The following is a 21,655-nucleotide window of genomic DNA, read 5'->3' on the forward strand; positions in this document are numbered from 1 at the left end:
AAATAGTGCCTCCTAACCTTTTCCCAGTCTTTCCAAAGGATTCTGCCTGAGCAGCAGGGTAATCAGATCCTGGGCATCTGGAGGTGGTGCTTCATCCTTTTCAGGCCAGTTGATTTCATCTAGCAAAACAGAAAGTTGTTTGTTATTATTAAGGTCTGATCCCAATATTCATCAGAAACTGTGTGAAAGCTCTCATAGTGAGCTAGCAAGAAAGCCAGAGTTAAGGCAACTTTTTCAAGTTGCTCTCTGTTCCATACCAATTACTTCTGATTTTAATACTCTTTATACAGACTCCATAAACATATTTTTATGGTCCCCTTTTCCTTGGAAGTATCCTTTAACCCAAAACCGTGTTTAACAACAGAATACAAGAATGCTTGGCTCATGGAAAAGTATTGCAAAACACTAGAGTATGCTTATGTTGTCCCTTCCTCCCCCCCAGTCATTATGGTTTAAATTTTAGTTCTGTTCCACAGAAACTACTGATAAGATGGACACAGCTGACATAACTGACCAAGCAGTACATCTGTAATCCTTCTCTAATGCTAGTAGATTCATTGAAGCCTTACTCCCATGACTAAGGGATGAAGTATTGGACTCCGCTCTGGAGAGATACATGCCAATGTAGCTTTTTTCCAAGTCTCTCGTACTTCAGAGGAAAAAAACCTCACTCTACTGACTCTTATACTACTAAGGCTTTTGCACTTCATAGCAAGTTGTATCTAAATCTTGCATTCAAGATATTAAAGCCCTGCAGCATCCAGGTAAGGCTGAATAAGAATGCTGCCAAACATTAATTTAAACTAAACAATGGAAAATTGTGCTAGTTTCAATATGAAATGAACTTTATAAAAGCTTACACAGCAAGTTTTGTCTGATTTTTAACAAAAGCTGCCTCTACAAATGTAATATATTGCAGGTTGAGACAAAACTCTGCAGAAGTTTCTTGGGAGGTACAAGGATTTTGGCATCAGAGAAACAGAAGACTACTAGAAGCTCAGGAAATACAGAAGACTCTTAAGGATTTTGTTGTAATTAGATGATCTAGATTTTTTCCTTCAAAATGATCATCATTGGAGAAATAATGATCAGAAGCTACACATGAGATTAATCTTTGCATTTCAGAGTTTAAAGAAAGGTACTGAAATAAACAGGCATGAAATGTAACCTGTTTCTGGAGGGTTATTTTTAACCATGATCATTTTAGGCATCTAAGTTTACACTGAGGCCTCCCATGGTTGTACTCATACAACTTGGAGGAAGGAAAGACAACCTACAATGAAGAAGAAAGGAGCTAAAACGAAGGGGCAAGATTTTAAAGTAGATTTTAACGTAGAATGTAGATTTCACCCACAGAAACTGGAATAAAAGTCTATGCTATATAGTTAGGATTTTTTAACATGGCTTTTACAGTTGAATACAAGGGGACCATATATGTTAGCACAGGAATCTTATCCAACAAAAGTTCTCCTGTAGATATTGACAGTAAGAAAGATTTCAGTAAGTAAGGTTGTTAAAAAAAAAAAAGAAAAAAGCCTGACAAGTCGATATCAAAACAAGAAACTAAGCTGACCATCAGTCTTGGAGAGTGAGTGGGAATGGATCAGGTTTACAAACATACACTTCTACAGATAATTTCTGGAAGATAAGTGGACACATTCAAACAGATAAAGTTATTTACATAAGCATCAGCTAGATTGTAACACATGAGAATTTGGTTTACAAAATGCAAAATTAATGCAACATGTGAAATAAAGTCTGAAGTGCAAATTTTGTCATTAATTTTAGACTATTCCCTCTCCTCCTCCTAGTCAGAGAGCATAAAGATAAAAACACATATGCATGTGTCTGGAAATGCAATAAAACCATGAGTTATTTCCATGTTTACCTGCCTACAGCTTCCACTGTAGTTTAAACCTGATTTGGAAAATAAAGCATGAATATGCATCACAGCTGTGAGGCATAAAGAACAAAGCCAGCATTTGCTGCTTGTGTTAATTAAACAGTTGATTCTCCTTGCCACTCCTTGGTGTATCACATCAGAAAACAGCATGGTTATAAATCCATATGCAGCTAGGATGTTGTACAAAGAGGTCATATACTAGAAGCAACTCACAAATCTATTTCATTACCGTTTATAAACATGCCTGGCTTTCAACTTCAGAGATGGATATAAGCAAGATGATGACAGAATGTCTCCTTATGTACAACAGGGAATTTGTTGCATTCTCAGAGAACAAGGAACCAGAGGTGTGGTTAGTTTTGTTTCTATTGGGTTTTTTGTTTGTTTGGTTTGGGTTTTTTGGTCTTAGCTAATGGACCTTTTAAGCAGACCATAAAACAGACTGGGAAATATTCAGTAATAGAGGTGCCATTCTGTTAAACTTTTGGCATAAATAGAAGCCTTCTACATCTATGCATCTGGAAAATTTATGGAAACAGCAGGCAAGATAGTAAATTATTCTGTTTAATTATCATTCAGTTTTGCCACAAGCCACATAACAATACTTAGGGTCAGCTTGCAGGTTAATATCTAAAAGGTTATTGAATTTTAAATGAAAAAAGAACAGCTGTTACAGGAATAACATTACACTACAACAGTCACCAATGAAATCATTAACAATCTGTGAATTGGTTTCCTTCTTTCCCATTATTTATTATTCGGGAGTCATATGTTTTAGAGTTTTATTACATCTTTGTTAATTTCCTCATTGTGCCATGAGGGATTTTCCCATTTATGCAAATTTATGTTAACCGTTTATTATCTAGTGTAACTTCTCTACTAAAGACTGAAAATGCTGTGCCATAGTGGCATGACTTTTCTACTAATACTACTTTTCTTTTTCAAACAGTGTAGCTTAACTATTGTACTTTACTGCATTTCTGTACCGGGCAACAATATACGGTAAATTCAGATTTTAATCCAAATTTATTCTTATTGCTTTGACAGCAAATTATAGATTGCAATAATGGTGCCTTTTTTTTTGAGCAAAACTAGCTTGAAAACCTAGTGTATCAGTAAAGTTGTAAATATCTTTACTATTAATATAAATTGAAATGTTTCACAGCAAGCTAAAACTTCTGTTCTTTTGTGATGATCCTCACCACTGATTACTTGTCCAAACAGCTCTTCTGGTATATCTCCAAAGAATGGCACACACCCAACAAGAAATTCATAAAGACTAATTCCCATATCCCACCAGTCCACTGGTTTTCCGTTTTTCTCAGTATCGCTTCAGGAGCTATGTATTATGGTGTACCACAGACCTAAAAGAAAGAAAATAAGCATGATGGTAAAATAAGTCTAGTGGTACTAGCTATATCACATCATTTATAATTCTTGAAATGAAAAATAATGTGGAAACATGGAAAAATGGAATTCTGTAGGTATTAGTCAGCTGAGTTTGCATACCATCTAATGTTTTTAGAATGACCTATCTAATATTTGAATGCACCCTCAGTAAGTTTGCCAACGACACCAAGCTGTATGGAGTGGTTGACACGCTGGAGGGAAGGGATGCCATCCAGAGGGACCTGGACAGGCTTGAGAGGTGAGCCCGTGTGAACCTCATGAAGTTCAACAAGGCCAAGCGCAAGGTCCTGCATGTGGGTCGGGGCAATCCCAAACACAAACACAGGCTGGGCGGAGAATGGATTAAGAAGGACATGGACCTGTTGGAGAGACTCCAGAGGAGGGCCACAAAGATGATCAGAGGGTTGGAGCACCTCTCCTATGAAGGCAGGCTGAGAGAGTTGGGGTTGTTCAGCCTGGAGAAGAGAAGGCTCCATGGAGACCTTATAGCAACCTTCCAGTACCTAAAGGGGGCCTACAGGAAGGATGGGGAGGGACTCTTTATCAGGGAGTGGAGCGATAGGATGAGGGGTAGTGGTTTTAAACTGAAAGAATGTAGATTTAGATTAGATATTAGGAAGAAATTCTTTACTCTGATGGTGGTGAGGCACTGGAACAGGTTTCCCGGAGAAGCTGTGGATGCCCCATCCCTGGAAGTGTTCGAGGCCAGGCTGGATGGAGCTTTGAGCAACCTGGTCTAGTGGGAGGTGTCCCTGCCTGTGGCAGGAGGGTTGGAACTAGATGATTAAGGTCTCTTCCAACCCAAAGCATGCTATGATTCTATGATTTATGGGCATCATAATCAAATTTGCATGTCTGTTATGCAAAGGACAGTTTGCTTTTCGTACATGGGAGTCCATCACAGCAAATATTTTATTTAACTTAAATATATCCTTATCTTTACATGAAAGTTGTGATGGTTTTATCTTAAGTAACTTTTGCAGTGAACAGATTGTGAGCAATGATAATGAGGCATGGTTAAAGGGAAATGAGCTATAGCAAGGATTTTAGCACCCTTGGTTGTACAATGCATCATGAGCTCCACAAGTATCTGCTGAGACTTCTGAATTCCCTATAAAAACAGTTTTACATTTGTGTCTCTCACAGATTTGCGTGCACACAATTAGATTGTTCATCTTACTAATAGATCCTAATGCAGAAAGAAAAAAGCCTAGAATAATCTGCAGGGCATCAGTAAAAGTAACTGACATACACAACTGGAACATCGATGCAGAAATAACAACAGTTTATACGGTATTACAGTACATTCTGCTGGCAAAACATCACTTCATTTGAACACTCGACATAGAAATGAAAAAAGCTGTGTCTTACTTGTTTGTCAAGGAATTCTCTGGCATCCTTCTCAATGTGACCCTCATACAGATTGGTAGTCAAACTCATTAGTCCCACCTTTGACAGGCCAAAGTCTGTAAGCTTTATATGGCCCATGGATTTCACCAATAAACTGAAAATTAGAATGATCTGAAGTTACTGTGATATAATTCAACATTATGTGCTTAGTATTATTATTCTTGGAGAAAAATGTTTCAGGATGGCAAAAATATAAAGACAGCTTAAAAAGTAATGTAACCAGGTACAAAATAAACAGGTTAAAAATCTGATAGTCTTACATTTGTTACTATTATTACCAGATGTAAACAAACTTCTCATGTGCAATTGCACATCATTTTATAGAACCATACAAGTGTTGAGAGTTGAATGTTAGATGCTTCAAACAAAAAGAAAGAGTCATAATTCTGAAAGATCTAGAATAGAATAAATTTAGCTTTTGAAGTGAGATGGGCATTTTCTGTCTGTAACAAGCTGGGTCATTAATTTGAAAAAAACCTCAGGTATTAAGATAGCTGGTAACTAACACTACACTGGCCTGAGGTTATCATGCTATGAAGGTATTGTCACTCAAGAGATGTGACTCCAATTCTTTTTTTTTTTCTTTAATATGAAACAGGGAAAAGATTAATGGGGATACAACAGTCATACTTTTCACTACAGCTTCTTGCTGTAATGTTATTTACATGTATAGGAGATATACTGTATTTCTAAATATTGAAAAAAAATGAAACAAGAAAGATTTCCCATCTGGTCAATCTTATCTTTGTATATACAAATATCTGCAAGTTGATGATACTTTGTATTAAACAGTGTTTTAAGCATACTTTGAAAGATATTTTCTTAATGACCAAAATGCATTTCCCTCCATTTCAGCCAGAAGAGTAAGTACAGTTTTCTTTAGCTACTTTGATAGCCCCTCCCATCTTAAAGGATTTTAAAGAGCACTTTTGGAAAAAACACATCCTCTGTAACTGTAGGTAATGAAAATGCACATATTGCGCAGAAATTGTGAATCTACATAACATTCACCATAACAAAACCATTTCATGCATAGCAAATTTACACCTTTCATATTTTATCTAACAGTTTCGAAGTCCTCTTTTGGTTATATTATATATACATACTTGTCTGGTTTCAAATCCCTGTGTACAATTCCATAATTATGAAGGTATTCCAAGGCCAGAACAGTTTCTGCAAAGTACATCCTTGCCATGTCTACAGGTAAGGGACCCATATTCTTCATCAAAGTAGCACAGTCTCCACCTGTGAAAACAGGACAAATGTTATAAATGACGCTGTAAATTCTTAGGTGTATCAGTATAAGTAGACACAAACTGCAGTCATAAATATTTAGTTTCCAGTCAGATGATCCAACTGAACATGTAAACCCACCAACTGCTGTACTGGAAAAACAGTGTGAAGCTGGGAGCAAGCAATTCAAGCAAGCAGTGGGTTCAGCTGGAAACCAATAAAGCCTGTGCTGCTACTTTAAAAAAATATTTAAAAAAGCAAACACACACACACACACAACCATAGTCTGGGTATCTCATCTCACACTGTCTCTGTCCACTGTCTTCCTTCAGCATTAGTACCTTTTCAAATTGCTTCCTCTTCCCTCTTTCTTTGTAAAAATAACTATTACAAATACCCCAAACATGCTAATGAAATTTTTAACTCCAGAAAAGCAAACAGCATTTCCACATGAACTTTGAATGCTAGGACACTTACGATTACAGTCCATGAGGAACTTATTCAAAGAGGAATTATTTCCCATTATAGCTGGAGCACAAGTGTTTTACAAGCTCTCACCAGTAGATGATGACTGGGAAAAAAGCCACCTTGTTGTTGGATTTAGATCCTAAATCTGTATTGCCAGAGTACAGAGGAGGGCCTTTCTAATGCAAGTACCATACAGCTTATTTTTCTTTCTTGGTGTAAGAAAACCCTCTTTTTCCTCTGTAAAACAGAACACTTTACCTTCTACATATTCTATGACCATGCATAAATGACATCTTGTTTCAAAGGAGCAATACATGCTGACAACAAATGGATTTTCTGCAAACATCAGGATATCGCACTCAACAAAGGCCTGTTGAATCTGGTTTTGGAGGATGAGATTGTGCTTATTAATTTTCTTCATGGCAAATCTTTGTCTGGTTTCTTTATGTCTCACAAAATAAACCACACAGAAGAAGTTCAAATGGGAGAGAAAAAGTACTGAATAACTGTATTACAAATGTATTTTTAATACTTTTTAAATAAATAAATATATATATAAACACTGTATAAATATTAAATAAAAGACTTGGTTTTAATTTAATGTAGTTGACCAGCCTTTCACATTAGAGAATGGCTACAGACCTCATTTTGTTTCATAACCAGGATAAGTTTCAGTCAACACAAATTAGTACACAAATTATAAAAAATCCCAACCCACACACCCCCTCCCTCCAAACCCCAAACAAACAACAAATATAGCAAATGCACCCTCCAACAGATATTGCAAACTCTCTCAGCTCAGACAGATTTTGGGCATTTCCATCAGTATAGGATTATATACAAACTCCAGCTATGGTACAGTGTTATAAATCATTCTGACAAATGCTTATTCTGTAAGTGTGCTGTCAGATAATTATGACTCCGACTCTGGTCCAGGGGATTTTAAAACATGTCACAGATTTCTCATGAAGGTTGTTCAGAAGTTGCTCAATGGGGTGGCTCCCTCACTGCCAGGTACAAAATCTTCTGTACTTGTGCAGTCCCTGACATCAGCACTGATTCATATCACATGTAGGTCACCAGTAGGTAATCCAAAACAAAGATAACTGCATGGTAATGTGGGATTAAGATGTATCTTGACATGCAGAATTTCCACTGGTGTACTAGGTACAAAGTTTCCTATAAGCTTGGTCAGATAAGGTCAAGGCAGTGGGGGAAGCAAAGTGAAAGAAAACTTCATGTAGACAAGCCTTCTTACTTTCAAGGCTCAGGAGAAGGAATCACTGGCATGAAACACTGACACAGGGCATTAGTGCTGCATTTCTCAAAATCCCTTCTGAAAATGTTTGCCTTGCTTGAGATCTACTCTGTAGCATTTAAGTATATAATTACCACAGTAGTGAGTGTTTACGGAAAGAAAGGATAAAATGGGGGGGGAGGGACTCAGTTATGTAGTTTTTAAATTCAATTTGTTGTCCCTATGAGGTCCTATTATCACCATACTATTATTTAAACACAAAAAGCAATTTTTGCCTTACTTTTTTTATTATTTTTATGAAGATCGTCACACAGCTACCAAAGTTACAGACACTGAGAAACATCAACATTGTTTCTGCTTTCCTTTGTGGAGGAAAACTTTTTCTAGACAAGGAAGTTTCTCTTACTGATTCCAAAAGCTGTCCCCAAGTGTCGCAAGTCTAAAGGGCGGGGAAAATGGCCACCCTGGATGAATAAGGAACTTCTGATGGGACTTAGGAATAAAAGGAGGGTTTACCACCTTTGGAAGAAGGGACAGGCAACTCAGGAGGAGTACGGAGATCTCGTTAGGTTATACAGAGAGAAAATTAGGAAGGCAAAAGCCCAGCTGGAGCTCAACTTGGCCACTAACATTAAGGACAACAAAAAAAGCTTTTATAAATACATCAACAGAAAGAGGGCCAGGGAGAATCTCCATCCCTTACTGGATGCTGGGGGGGAAAGTTGCAACCAAGGACGAGGAGAAGGCTGAGATACTTAATGCCTTCTTTGCCTCCGTCTTCAAAAGTCAGACCAGCTATCCCCAGGGGGTTCAGCCTCCTGAGCTGGAAGATAAGGATGGAGAGCAGAACAGCCCACCCATAATCCAGGAGGAAGTAGTCAGTGATCTGCTTCTGCACCTAGACGCACACAAGTCTATGGGGCCGGATGGGATTCACCCAAGAGTGCTCGAGGAGCTGGTGGGAGAGCTCACCAAGCCTCTCTCCATCATTTATCAACAATCCTGGTCAACAGGGCAGGTACCAGATGACTGGAGGGTGGCTAATGTGACACCCATCTACAAGAAGGGTCGGAAGGAGGATCCGGGGAACTACAGGCCTGTCAGCCTGACCTCGGTACCAGGAAAGATCATGGAGAGGATCATCTTGAGTGAGCTCTCAAGGCAAGTGCAGGACAGCCAAGGGATCAGGGCCAGCCAGCATGGGTTTAGGAAAGGGAGGTCCTGCTTAACCAACCTGATCTCTTTCTATGACCACGTGACCCGCCTTCTGGATGCGGGGAAGGCTGTGGACGTTGTCTATCTGGACTTCGGTAAGGCCTTTGACACCGTCCCCTGTAGGAATGTGTCTCAGAGAAAATGGCCATGTGAGCCAGCCTCCCTACTATGAGAGATTAGATTAAGGGCAAAACAGGTGGTAGAAGATGGAATTAGTACATGGGAAAAACGGGAACTGAGAAGGTAGAAAACATGTTGTGCTAATGACTAAGCAATTTACTATGTGAATTCTTGTAAACAATCTGATGTGTGAATGAACTGCATGGACAGCACGTGGACAGTGTAACTAGCTAATCAGAAATAAGCGAGTGGCATGTACGGCTACAACACAGGGTATAAAAGATGATGATCTGTGCTTAATAAACGGCTTCTGTTGATTCACATTGGATCGTCTGGAGTCCAGTTATTTCTCCTCAGATGGTGACCCCGACGTGATACCGATCGGCGCTTGGCTTGAGCAACGGAATGCGAGGGGCGGAAGACCCAGAAGGAGAATCCACCGGCTGGAGGACGGCTCAGCTGGACTGAGACCAGGCGGATTGGGCGGCAATCCGGAATAGAGGAAACAGACGACGTGGCCACGGACACCCAGAGAGAGGTGAGCAGCCGGGGCAGGAGATGGGGCAACAAGTAACAAAAGAAGAAGGGGCTGTATTAAGACTTCTCCTGCATATCCTCTCTAAGAGAGGGGTGAAATACGATGAGCGTATGCTCCGAAGGTTGTTAATATCTGGTGCAGAGGGAATGGATTCGCACCAGAGCCCCAGACAGCTTTTAAACCAGAAATATGGGAGGCTGTTGGGAAAAAACTGTGGGAAGTGATAAGTAAAGGAGACAAAGAGGCATCACTGTTAGTGACGACATAGCGGTTGGTGTTATCGACCTTACAAGATATGAAGGCGGAGCGAGCCACGGCAGCCGGGGCTTTTGCAGCATTACAACCCACGGGAGGGGGATCGAACAGGCCAGGTCTGAAGGTCTGGGACGATCCCCTGCTGATCCCCTCTGCTCCACCTGAGGCCGATGGAGGAGGCAGAGTGTCAGCAGAGAAGGACAGAGCCGGAGCTGTTTGCTCCTGCCATTGCCCGCCTCGCCCCCTCCCCTCCCCAGTCGTCTCCCTGAGATAGAAGTGCTGGTTTTGTATGTCTGCTGTGTGTGTGTGGGCGCCAGCTTATACCTGCTGATCAGCATGTGTGCTACTGTTTGCTTTTTGTTGTGTGCAGTGTCGTTAGGTGACTCCCCTTGAGCAGGTGTTCTGCCCGGTGTGGTACTGTTCTCGTATGCATCTAGGGCTGACACTCCGTCAAGTGAAGAAGTTTGTATATACACAATGTTTAGACGTAAGGCGAGCGCACGGCAGGTAGATACACCAGGATGGGCTGTAGAACCGATGGAAGTCCTGAAATATTGGGGGAGTTTTCACCAGCCGACACGTTTACGCTCTTGAGAACGGCTCGCCCGTGCAGGGTGTATCGCTGGTTGTTTGTTGTTTGTCTAGAAGATCATGGTTGATTGGGAAAAGGAGTTGAGCCAAAATCTATAGGATGCTGTGTAGGAAAATGAGAAACTTAAGGAAAAATGAGAAACTGAGCTCTCGTTGCAAAGGCAGACTTTTATGTCAGTCGTAAGTGATGGGAAAAAAAAAAAAAGAAAAAAAACTAAAAAAAAGAAAAAAGAAAAAAGAAAAAAAAAGAAAAAAGAAAAAAGAAAAAAAAAGAAAAAAAGAAAAAAAGAAAAAAAAAAGAAACCAAACAGGAACAATTAGATGGGAAATGTGCCACGTTAGCACAAAAGTATGCCATACGCACTACGAGAAAGCATCAGAAAAAGAGAAATAGGACACCTGATTCAAAGCAGTACCATAGAGATATGTTTTTGGTTGTTTCCTATATGTGTATATGTTATTGCATGCCTTAGTAGATTGCTCTGTGTTATACCCTGCGAGACTAAAATGAACCCCAGCAGAAGCGGTCTCTTGAGCAAGGGGGTGGAATATGGGAAAGCAACGGAAGATCGTCAAGGAAGATTGTAAATACACTCAAGGGACTCGCACCTGGGTGCTGGAAAACACATATATCACACCAATTGTTATTCAGTCTCGGGTGCTGGCAAGAAAAACATTTGGATGACATAAGCCTGTGATGGACTCACAGACACCTTATCCAGCTGCTTGAGAATCTTGGCCTGTTGTGGAGGAAGATCAAAGCACAGTACCAGCAAGAACAGGGAGTCCGCATGCGCTCTAGCTAACAAGGACTTTTGCTGCCAAGGATTCGTGATAACAAGGACTCTCTTGCTGCCAAGGATAAGTTTAGTAATGCTACTAGTATTTCTGAGTTATTGCTAGATGTAGATAGTATTCGATATGCGATGTTGCAAAACAGAACTGCTACTGATTTTTTGCTTTCAGCTCACAGACATGGCTGTCAAGATTTTAAAGGATTGTGTTGTATGAATCTAAGTGACCACTCCACATCCATCCTTGCCCAGTTGCAGGAATTTGTCTGTTTAGTATGCTGTTTGCTGTGTTTAATAAGCATTATGTGATCAGTTGTAGATGCCGCTTTGCATCGTAGCCTTGTACAAGTTGTAGAATATGTTGCTCTAAAAACTATGTGTGTATCCATGAGAACCTGACCTTCACAGAAGAAGATAACAAGAAGGGATTACAACAATGTAGTCACGTATCAGACAGCCGCTGTTAGCAAAGCTGGATCATGAGTTTGGTGAGACTCGCTGCATATGCTGGCCACGCGTGCAGCGACTCTAGCCTGTACTTTTCTACTCAGTCCAGTGCAGGAGAGTCTGGTGGGACTTGCTGCATGCACTGGCCACGCATGCAGCGACTCTAGCCTGTACTTCTCCACTCAATCCAGTGCAGGATATAGGGGGGCTGTCTCGGGTCAGAGAGGGGGAGAGAGACATGAGCGAGGGGGAGAGAGACATGAGCGCACTTTGAAGGTACAGGGGACACCCTGAAGCACTGTGTCTGCCCCCGCTCCCCCCCCCATAAGTTCTATGTTCATTAACCCCAACAGCTCCGAAGGCATTACAGCATGTTGCAAGATAACATATAGTCTACTACTGCTGCAAGACGCACTGAACACCTTCCTACAAGAATTTCAACCTTACGCCCTGACAGGACAGTGGGATGATGCACTCACAAAGAGCCTGACTGCATTAGAGTGGGTATTTTTGCCACATACCTTTTCAAAAGCAGTAACTATGATGATTGAAATGTTACCACGATTGTTTTTCCAGGGTCGTTTGTGCTGTCACCAGCTTTCTGGAATGGATCCAAGCCACATACGTGTCCCCATCAAAAAGGATGACCTTGACCCTTGGTTATCACAAAGTCTTAACCTACAAATTGCCTTAGTACATTATATTGGGCAAATAAATTACTCTTTCCCCTAGCACAGACTATTACAGTCACTTTAACAGTCAGCAGCTGGCTCCTCTGCCATCATTTGCGGGGGTTAACCCGCGAGGCCTTACACCTGATGAACTTTGGCAATCCGATGTTACGCGCATTATGGAATTTGGACATGTTTCAGTTGATATGTTTTCTCACTTTGTTGTAGCTACTGCTCATACAGTATGCTCATACATATTATCAACAAAACTACTCCCATCCACAAATAAATTCATTTCTGCTGAGTCTATAGGTTCATCCTTTAAATCCGCTTGGCTAGAATAAACTTGTTCAATTGTTGCCAAACAGTCATGTTCTAATTCTACCTCACTCGGTAAAGGTAACAAGGTTTCTGGGTTCAGTACCGAAGTCACTTTTAATTCTACATCATCCTGTTCTAATAAAACAGCTTGATATTTCATCATTCGGCTAGGGGACAACCAATGCCCCCCTTTTGCTCTAAACAGTAGCCACTGCATGTGGTACCTGAACAATCAGCTTCTGCCCCAGGGTTAACTTCCGCGTCTCTTGTATGAGCATTACAGTAGCTGCCACCACCCGCAAACATGAACCTTTACTTACTTGGTCTAGTTGCTTGGAAAAATACCCTACCAGTCTTTTCCAGGATCCAATCTTCTGAATCAGTACTCCCAAAGCAATTTGCTGTTTCTCATAAACAAACAACTCAAAAGGTTTTTCCAGGTTTGGTAGTCCGAGAGCCGGGGCAGCCATGAACGCACGTTTCAACTGAACAAACGTTTGTCTGCGTTCCGGAGTCCATTCTAGGAGATTTCCAGGTCCCTTGATAGCTTCATACAAGGGTTTCGCTAACAAGTTGAAATTAATGATCCACAGGCGACACCATCCGGCCATTCCCAGAAACGCCCTCAGCTCCTGTTTAGAGTTTGGTTCAGGTATTTGACAGATTGCTTCTTTCCGCTCCATTCCCAGGCTCCGTTCTCCCTGCGTAATCGTAAAACCCAGATAAACAACGGTTTGTTGCACCGCTTGAGCCTTCTTCTGAGATACTCGATATCCAGCTGCTCCTAGAAAATTCAAGAGATCAATTGTATATTGAACACAATCGGGTTTTGTCTGTGTCCCCAGGAGAATATCATCCACATACTGTAACGAGGTTACTGTCACAATTTCTTTCTGACAGTTCTCTAATTCTTTAGCCAGCTGATTGCCAAAAATTGTGTGACTATTCTTAAATCCTTGCGGTAATACAGTCCAACATAATTATGTTTTCCATCCCGTAGTGGGACTTTCCTACCCAAAGGCAAACAATTTCTGACTTTCTGCTTCTAGTGGGATACAAAAGAAAGCATCCTTTAAATCCAATACAGTAAACCATTGGTCTATTTCTTTATGGTGGTCAGCAGAGTATACGGATTAACCACTACTGGGTGTACATCTTGTACAATTTGATTAATAGCTTGCAAATCTTGGACCAATCTATACTCATCAGTATGCGGCTTCTTTACCGGTAAAATGGGAGTATTATATTCTGATTGGCATTCCTGCAACAGTCTGTATTTAATAAACTTTTCTATCAGTGGTTCAAGTCCTCTCCTCTTTTTGCTTCTAATTTTATTGGATATTGTTTTCATCTTACCGGTCATGCATTCAGCTTTAAGTCAATTTTTACTGGTTCTGCTGCTTTAGATTGTCCCAGCATTCCCGCTTCCCATACAAGAGGATTCACTGCATTCATCACTTCCTCCGGGACTGTAGATGTCTGTACATCTTTGTTTTGCTGGAATAAAAACTTGCACCTTCAGTGCTTTTTCTTCTGGTATTTGCACATGGATATGATTATCTCCAAATACAATCTGAGCATTAAGTTTACTTAATAAATCCCTTCCCAATAATGGCATAGGGCAATTGGGTACATACAGGAACACATGCATAAAAACTCAAGATCCATATCCACATTTCATAGGTTGAAAGAAAAGCCTTATTTCTCTATTCCCTGTGGCACCAATCATAGAAATATTTTCACTGCTTAATTTTCCTTTACAAGAATTCAAAACTGAGCATGCTGCTCCTGTATCCACTAAAAATTCTACCTTCTGCAGGGGTTCTGTTGAGGACACTTTCGAGTTTTTCCCCGGTCCCCGTCACTTGGAATCCTGGTCCAGAGTGAGCAACTCTGTTACCCTGGGATTTTCCACATTTCGGGGAAATCTTTTCTGAAATCTATTCTGGGGACATTCTCTCTTCCAATGTCCCTTTCATCTACAAAGTGCGCACTGATCCTTTTCCAGAGTGGGGCGAAAATTCCCATCTCTTCTCCTTATGTTTTGGTCCCTTCTGTTTCCATCCATTCCCTTCTGCAATAGCTGCTGCTAACAACCGTGCATTCTTCACTTGCTCTCTACCCTGTCTCTTTTAGTATTCTTCACTTGGTCTCTACCCTGTCTCTTTTTCTATTATAGACTCTGAGCTGCCTTCTGCGGATATTCTCTATAAGTTCCTGACATTTCCTTCCAAGCTTTTAAATCTGATTTTTAGCCACACAGGTTCCCCTGCAGGTCCTACTGCTTGTCTCAAAGGAGCCTGGAGCACTGCTCCCCCCCCTCGCCTAGCACGACCAGCCACAGGACTATAATGCTGCCCATCCTCTATCCCTTCCTCAACTTCTCTCCTTCTTTCCTCTTTCAGCGGTGCCACCGGCAACTGACTATCTTCCTCTTCTACTTCATCCTCCTCTTTATACTTATTACGTCTTTTGTCAATACTACAAGCCAAACATCACCTCAACAATCTTGATTTCACGTTTTCCTGTTCTAATGCCAGCACATTAGTATCTTTAACTATTAAGCCACAATCTTTTCTGCTCTTACAGTAATTTCTTAAGGTGAAAAACAAATCAACATAGGGAATTTCATCCCATTTACCTTCCCTTCTACAAAATAATATTAATTGCAATATGGTATTATATTTTAACATGCCATTCTTTGGCCATTTTTCCTGATCTTCCAACACATATAAAGGCCGCCATTGATTACAATATTCAATTAATTTCTTCCACATCAGGGGATCTTTCCCAAATTTTCAATGTTTCAAATTACATCCTAAGGGAAAAGCCTTTGCAATACCCCCTTCCCGGAATGATGAAACATTTCCCATTATTCCAACCCTTTACCTGCTCCGGTCGTCACCGTACAAGCGCAGGAAAGGAATCAACCCAGCAGCTGCAAATACCAATTAACCCACTGACATGTACCCCTTCTGGTACGATTTACTCGGGGGGGTGGTTACCATGCAATTTTTACCATGCAATATCTCAACTTGTTGCTCAGCTGGTTACTCACCGCCCAACAGGGAATCACCAGGGAAGTCCCCAGAGAAGAGGTCCAGTGCGTGCTGGAGTTCCGCTTGTGATTCCCCGCAGTGATGAGAAGCAGTCAAACGCCAAGCCTATATGCGATGTCCCATCTGGGTCGCTAAAACTGTTACCTGAAATAAAAGCTCTCGAAACCAAAAGTAGTTTAGAGAGGAGATATTGCTTTATTCAATAGGGGAAAACCTACAAATCTAGCACACCTTACTGGCGATATTCACCCATTATTTCTACACAAAAGTTTCTCATAATTCCGCCTACCTAATACATAACTCCACCTAGACTTACATATTCATTAGGATGACTGAATAGTCTTTTTGCACATGTGTATCAAATTTTGCTGCGTTGGCAAAACACTTCTGCACAAGTGTGTCTTGGTGGTCGTTTGGGTAAGGAGACCCTTCTTCACATTATCCTTTTAAGGTATTGAGTCATCTCAGGACAGTAAAAGTTTACTGTAAGTTTGCCAACTTCTTGAGGATGAAAAGGATGTTCCTTGAAGTAGCCACAGCTCTGTCCTAATTGGTATAGGAGTACATACTTGGCACATAAAAAAAACCTTGAAGTGATTAACTACTTCTTGTTATCCCGTCCTTGGTGATTAGCTACTTCTGGCTGTCTCCTCATTATCACTATTTGTAACATCAGCTCAGTGACTAACTATTTTCTCACACAGTAAGAAGGTCAGTAATTAGCTATTTTCTCACACAGTAAGAAGGTTAGTAGGAAACAAACCGCATTTTAGTTAGCATATGATTATAAACAAAGCAGAGGCCTGTCTTTGGTAATAGAGGTGGGGAGAAACCTGAGACGAAACTGCCCTATAGCAGTGCAGTGGGTCGTACTGATACAGTGAACATAAAAGGGGAAAATAAATGCCACTGGGGGGATACATAGAAGAGCGCTCTTACCCCCCCGTTGACATGACCAGCGCTGGAACCAGGACCAGTGATCTCTTTATCTCTCTCTCCTTCTCTATCCCTCTATTTCTCTTTCTTTTCTTTTTTCTTTTAAAGTTGTTAAGTAAGTAACATGAGGCATACCTTACCACTCGCCATAATTCATTGTACATCTGTTGTTAAGTATTGCTTGCCATAATTTGTTGTATATCTGTTGCTAAGTAACACAAGGCGTACCGTACTGCTTGCCATAATTTGTTATATACCTAATCGATTATCGTGGACCTAGTTAAGACATATATTAATCACTTTGGGAATCTAATAAATGTTTGTATACGGACCTTGAGAGTTGTCTCACCTTAGTCCGTCCTGCTGGGGATTTGCGAATCTGAGTAACTTACCCCCCCCTCTTCTGAGTGGGGCATGACACCATCCCCCAGCATCCTAAAACTGCTGGGAAGCTAGGCAAGCCCAGTGACTCATACACCCTTTTCTTGGACAGGGACCCACCCCACACAGTTCTTATCCTCCTCCAGTAAGACAGAGGAAACTGGGTAGGAGATGAAAGGGAGAAGGGAGGGGACTAAGCATCTGCCAAGGGAAGGAGAAAGGAATGCAGCCAGGGAGGGGGGCAGCAGCTACTAACTGCTGAAAGAAAGGCTTTTCAAGTCCTGGGGTAATTGGGAGAAACTGGAATATGGAAAGTAACGAGTTTGCCTAGAGAGAAATTATGAGAAAATGAATTGTGGAGAGGTTGAACAGTGAGAAGTTCCTTCAGGCTGAGCTATGTAAGCAGGTCTGGACACAAGTAATAGCTTCTACATGAGCTATCATGACCAACAATACTAGGCAGTACTAAATGCCTCCTGTTCCATCAAGAGCTCAAGGTTACCTTTAACTAAATCTGATCAGAGAGGCATTACTGTGCCCATCATCCTTTGGCCATTAAAATGGCATGCAAAACTCCAATGGGTAGATAGCAGGTGCTTTCTCTTCCACGCCCAGGGTCTCTTCAGAGTGCTCAGTCCTATCGGGTTGCCGCTGCTTCCTACCTCAAGCAGGAGTAGCGCAGAGTTGAGTCAGTCTAATAGGGTCTGTGCTAGAGAGCAGCACAGCCCTCTCCTTCACTGCTGTGCTGTGACACAGACTCATTTGGTGATGGGCTCCTCGCCTCAAGATGGAACCCCCTATTTTTTGAGCCAGTACACCTCTCCTGGTCCTGCAGGTTAGATCAACAGTTCCTGTCTTGATACATTTCAGCACAGATAAGGAGCCAATCAAGGGTCTAATAGATAGTATATGATCAGAAAAGGAGACTGAAGATAGACTTCTGTCTGCTGGTAGACATGATCCCTGCTCGGTACTTCCAGAAAACATTTAGTGTTCACTTAAGGCCTGGACTAATATAATTTTCTCTTGGTCTTCCAGGATATCTCCAGATGAATCACATACCACTGGGCAGTAAGCTGTGCACTTCCCAAGTACTCAGAAACTAGCCAAGTAACAGCAATTCCTTAAAAGATAACTGGATAAAATTTGAGGACAGAAGAGTGTCCATGGGGAAGCAACAAAACAGTGCAGCCCTACTTAAGAAAATTGGTTTCCACTTCACCAATATTTTTAGGTCAAGTAAGTACTCATTTTTAATAATCTGTCTCCCTACAGATGCAGTTTTATTCTGTTTCACATTTCCATAAACATAGGCTGCTTCCAGTATTATAAAGGTGGCTTTAAAGCTTAAAGCTCCCTACCAGGGGAGGTGCCTTGCTAGACCTACTGTTCACAAACAAAGAAGGGCTAGTGGGGGACGTGGAGGTCGGAGGCCGTCTTGGGCTTAGTGACCATGAAATGGTTAAGTTTTCCATCCATAGTGAGGTAAGGAAGGGGGTTAACAAAACCTCCATCTTGGACTTCCGGTGGGCAGACTTTAGCCTGTTCAGAACCCTGGTTGGGAGAGTCCCGTGGGAGGTAGTCCTGAGAGACAAAGGAGCCCAGGAAGGCTGGACGCTCTTCAAGAGGGAAATCCTAAAGGCCCAGGAGCAGGCTGTCCCCATGAGGCACAAAATTAAAGGGCGGGGAAAATGGCCGGCCTGGATGAACAAAGAGCTCTTGATGGGACTTAAGGAAAAAAGGAAGGTTTACCACCTTTGGAAGAGGGGACAGGCAACTCGGGAGGAGTACAGAGATCGTGTTAGGTCATACAGAGAAAAAATCAGGAAGGCAAAAGCCCAGCTGGAACTCAACCTGGCAATTAACATAAGGGACAACAAAAAAAGTTTCTATAAATACATCAACAAAAAGAGAGTGACAGAGAATGTCCATCCCTTACTGGATGCGGGGGGAAACCTTGCAACCAAGGACGAGGAGAAGGCTGAGATACTTAATGCCTTCTTTGCCTCTGTCTTTAATAGTCAGACCAGCTACCCCCAGGGTGTTCAGCTTCTTGGGCTGGAAGATAAGAATGGAGAACAGGACAACTCCCCTGTAATCCAGGAGGAAGTAGTTAATGATTTGCTTATGCACCTGGACACGCATAAGTCTATGGGGCCGGACGGGATTCACCCAAAGTTTCTCAGGGAGCTGGCAGGAGAGCTCACCAAGCCTCTCTCCATTATCTATCAACAATCCTGGTCAACAGGAGAGGTGCCGGATGACTGGAGGGTGGCCAATGTGACGCCCATCTACAAGAAGGGTCGGAAGGAGGATCCGGGGAACTACAGGCCTGTCAGCCTGACCTCGGTACCAGGAAAGATCATGGAGAGGATCATCCTGAGTGAGCTCTCAAGGCAAGTGCAGGACAGCCAAGGGATCAGGGCCAGCCAGCATGGGTTTAGGAAAGGGAGGTCCTGCTTAACCAACCTGATCTCTTTCTATGACCATGTGACCCACTTTCTTGATGAGGGGAAGGCTGTGGACATTGTCTATCTGGACTTTGGTAAGGCCTTTGACACCGTCCCCCACGGCATTCTCCTGGAGAAGCTGGCGAATCATGGCATAGACAAGTGTACCCTCCGCTGGATAAAAAACTGGCTGGATGGCCGTGCCCAGAGAGTTGGGATTAATGGAGCAAAATCTGGTTGGCGGCCGGTCACCAGTGGTGTCCCTCAGGGCTCAGTTTTGGGGCCAGTCTTGTTCAATATCTTTATTGATGATCTAGACAAGGGGATTGAATGCACCCTCAGTAAGTTTGCGGATGACACCAAGCTAGGTGGGAGTGTTGATCTGCTTGAGGGTAGGAAGGCTTTACAGAGGGATCTAGACAGGTTGGATCAATGGGCCAAGGCCAATGGTATGAGGTTTAATAAGGCCAAGTGCCGGGTCCTGCATTTTGGTCACAACAACCCCGGGCAACGCTACAGGCTTGGGGAAGAGTGGCTGGAAAGCTGCCCGGCAGAAAAGGACCTGGGAGCGTTAGTGGACAGCCGGCTTAACATGAGCCAGCAGTGTGCCCAGGGGGCCAAGAAGGCCAACAGCATTCTGTCTTGTATCAGGAATAGCGTGGCCAGCAGGAGCAGGGAAGTGATCCTGCCTCTGTACTCGGCACTGGTGAGGCCTCACCTCGAGTACTGTGTTCCGTTCTGGGCCCCTCTGTACAAGAGGGACATTGAAGTGCTGGAGCATGTCCAGAGGAGAGCTACCAGGCTGGTGAGGGGTCTGGAGAACAAGTCCTATGAGGAGAGGCTGAGGGAACTGGGCATGTTTAGCCTGGAGAAGAGGAGGCTGAGGGGAGACCTCATTGCCCTCTACAACTACCTGAAAGGAAACTGTAGAGAGGCAGGGGTTGGCCTCTTCTCCCAAGGGAATAATGACAGGACCAGAGGAAATGGTATGAAGCTGCGGCAAGGGAGATTTAGATTAGATATTAGGAAGAATTACTTTACTGAAAGAGTGGTCAGGCACTGGAACAGCCTGCCCAGGGAGGTGGTGGAGTCACCATCCCTGGAGGTATTTAAGAAACGTGTAGACATGGCTCTTCAGGGCATGCTCTAGTGCCCAAGATTATTGGTTTGTGGTGGGGTGTTGTGTGTGGGGTTGTGGGTGTGGAGTTTAGTAGGTGGGTGCTTTTTTGTTTTTTGTTTTTTTTTTATTTTTTATGTGGTTGGACTCGATGATCTCAGAGGTCCCTTCCAACCACTAAGATTCTGTGATTCTGTGATTCTGTGAAATCTGCCTTTTGATTTATTCAGATTTCACCTTTGGCATTACATGATACCTACTTCTGAAAATTCTTTGTAATTTAGTATTTTAATTTAACGCAGTACACAGTAATTCATTATTGGCTCGCAGGCTTTACAAAAAGTTGTTCTTGTGATCTTCAAGTCGTATCAGCAAAACAGGAAAGCAGAATTTAAAAAGCAGCAGTGCAAACAAACTCCCTCACATAAACATCACTTCGATAAGAAATAATGGGAAGTTCCACGAAAATAAAATGCAAAAGAGCTTTTGCACTCATGGATTACTCACCCATAAGCTCCATTACTAATCAGGTTAATTGTTTCAAAATCAGTTTCCCGAGGTTTCCTCTGCAGCTTCAGTGAGGTATTGGAGCTCTTCAAAGTTAAAGAGGAGAAAGAACAAATTACTACAGTCCTTTTTTCAAAATCAGGGAGCAATAAAAGAACAAACCAAAAAACCCAACTATCACCAGGCTGTCACACCCTGATGAACCAGCTAAAAGCTCTGGCCAGTTAGCCACACAGTGAGGGACCAGAGGGATTCCTGAAGCAAAGTTGCTTTTTCACCAAAAAGGTATCTGTTACACCATAGCTATCTGTCCACTCATCTACATGCTAGGGTTACAGCGGACAGGCACAAAGGCTTCTGTTAAAGGAGTTACTGGCAATTCCTATCTAGAGTTATGCACTTCTGTGAATCCCACCATGTGGATGCCGAAGAACCTGCGGACACGGCACCCGGAAGGAGCCCTGGAGTTCTCATCACTCTCACTGGCGGCAAACCGTGGGATAAGTAAACAAGCCCTAGCTGCACAGCACCTGGGCCATGATAAGAGGAAGAAAAGGAGAGAGTGCTGACG

General features: G+C 42.3%; 1 pseudogene; it reads right to left on the reverse strand.

Moving 5' to 3' along the window:
• LOC128901878 (microtubule-associated serine/threonine-protein kinase 4-like) overlaps positions 1–21,655 on the reverse strand; it is a 104,370-nt pseudogene that overhangs the window by 39,404 nt on the left and 43,311 nt on the right.

Source organism: Rissa tridactyla, chromosome W (genome assembly GCF_028500815.1).
Source record: "Rissa tridactyla isolate bRisTri1 chromosome W, bRisTri1.patW.cur.20221130, whole genome shotgun sequence".
Classification (NCBI taxonomy): domain Eukaryota; kingdom Metazoa; phylum Chordata; class Aves; order Charadriiformes; family Laridae; genus Rissa; species Rissa tridactyla.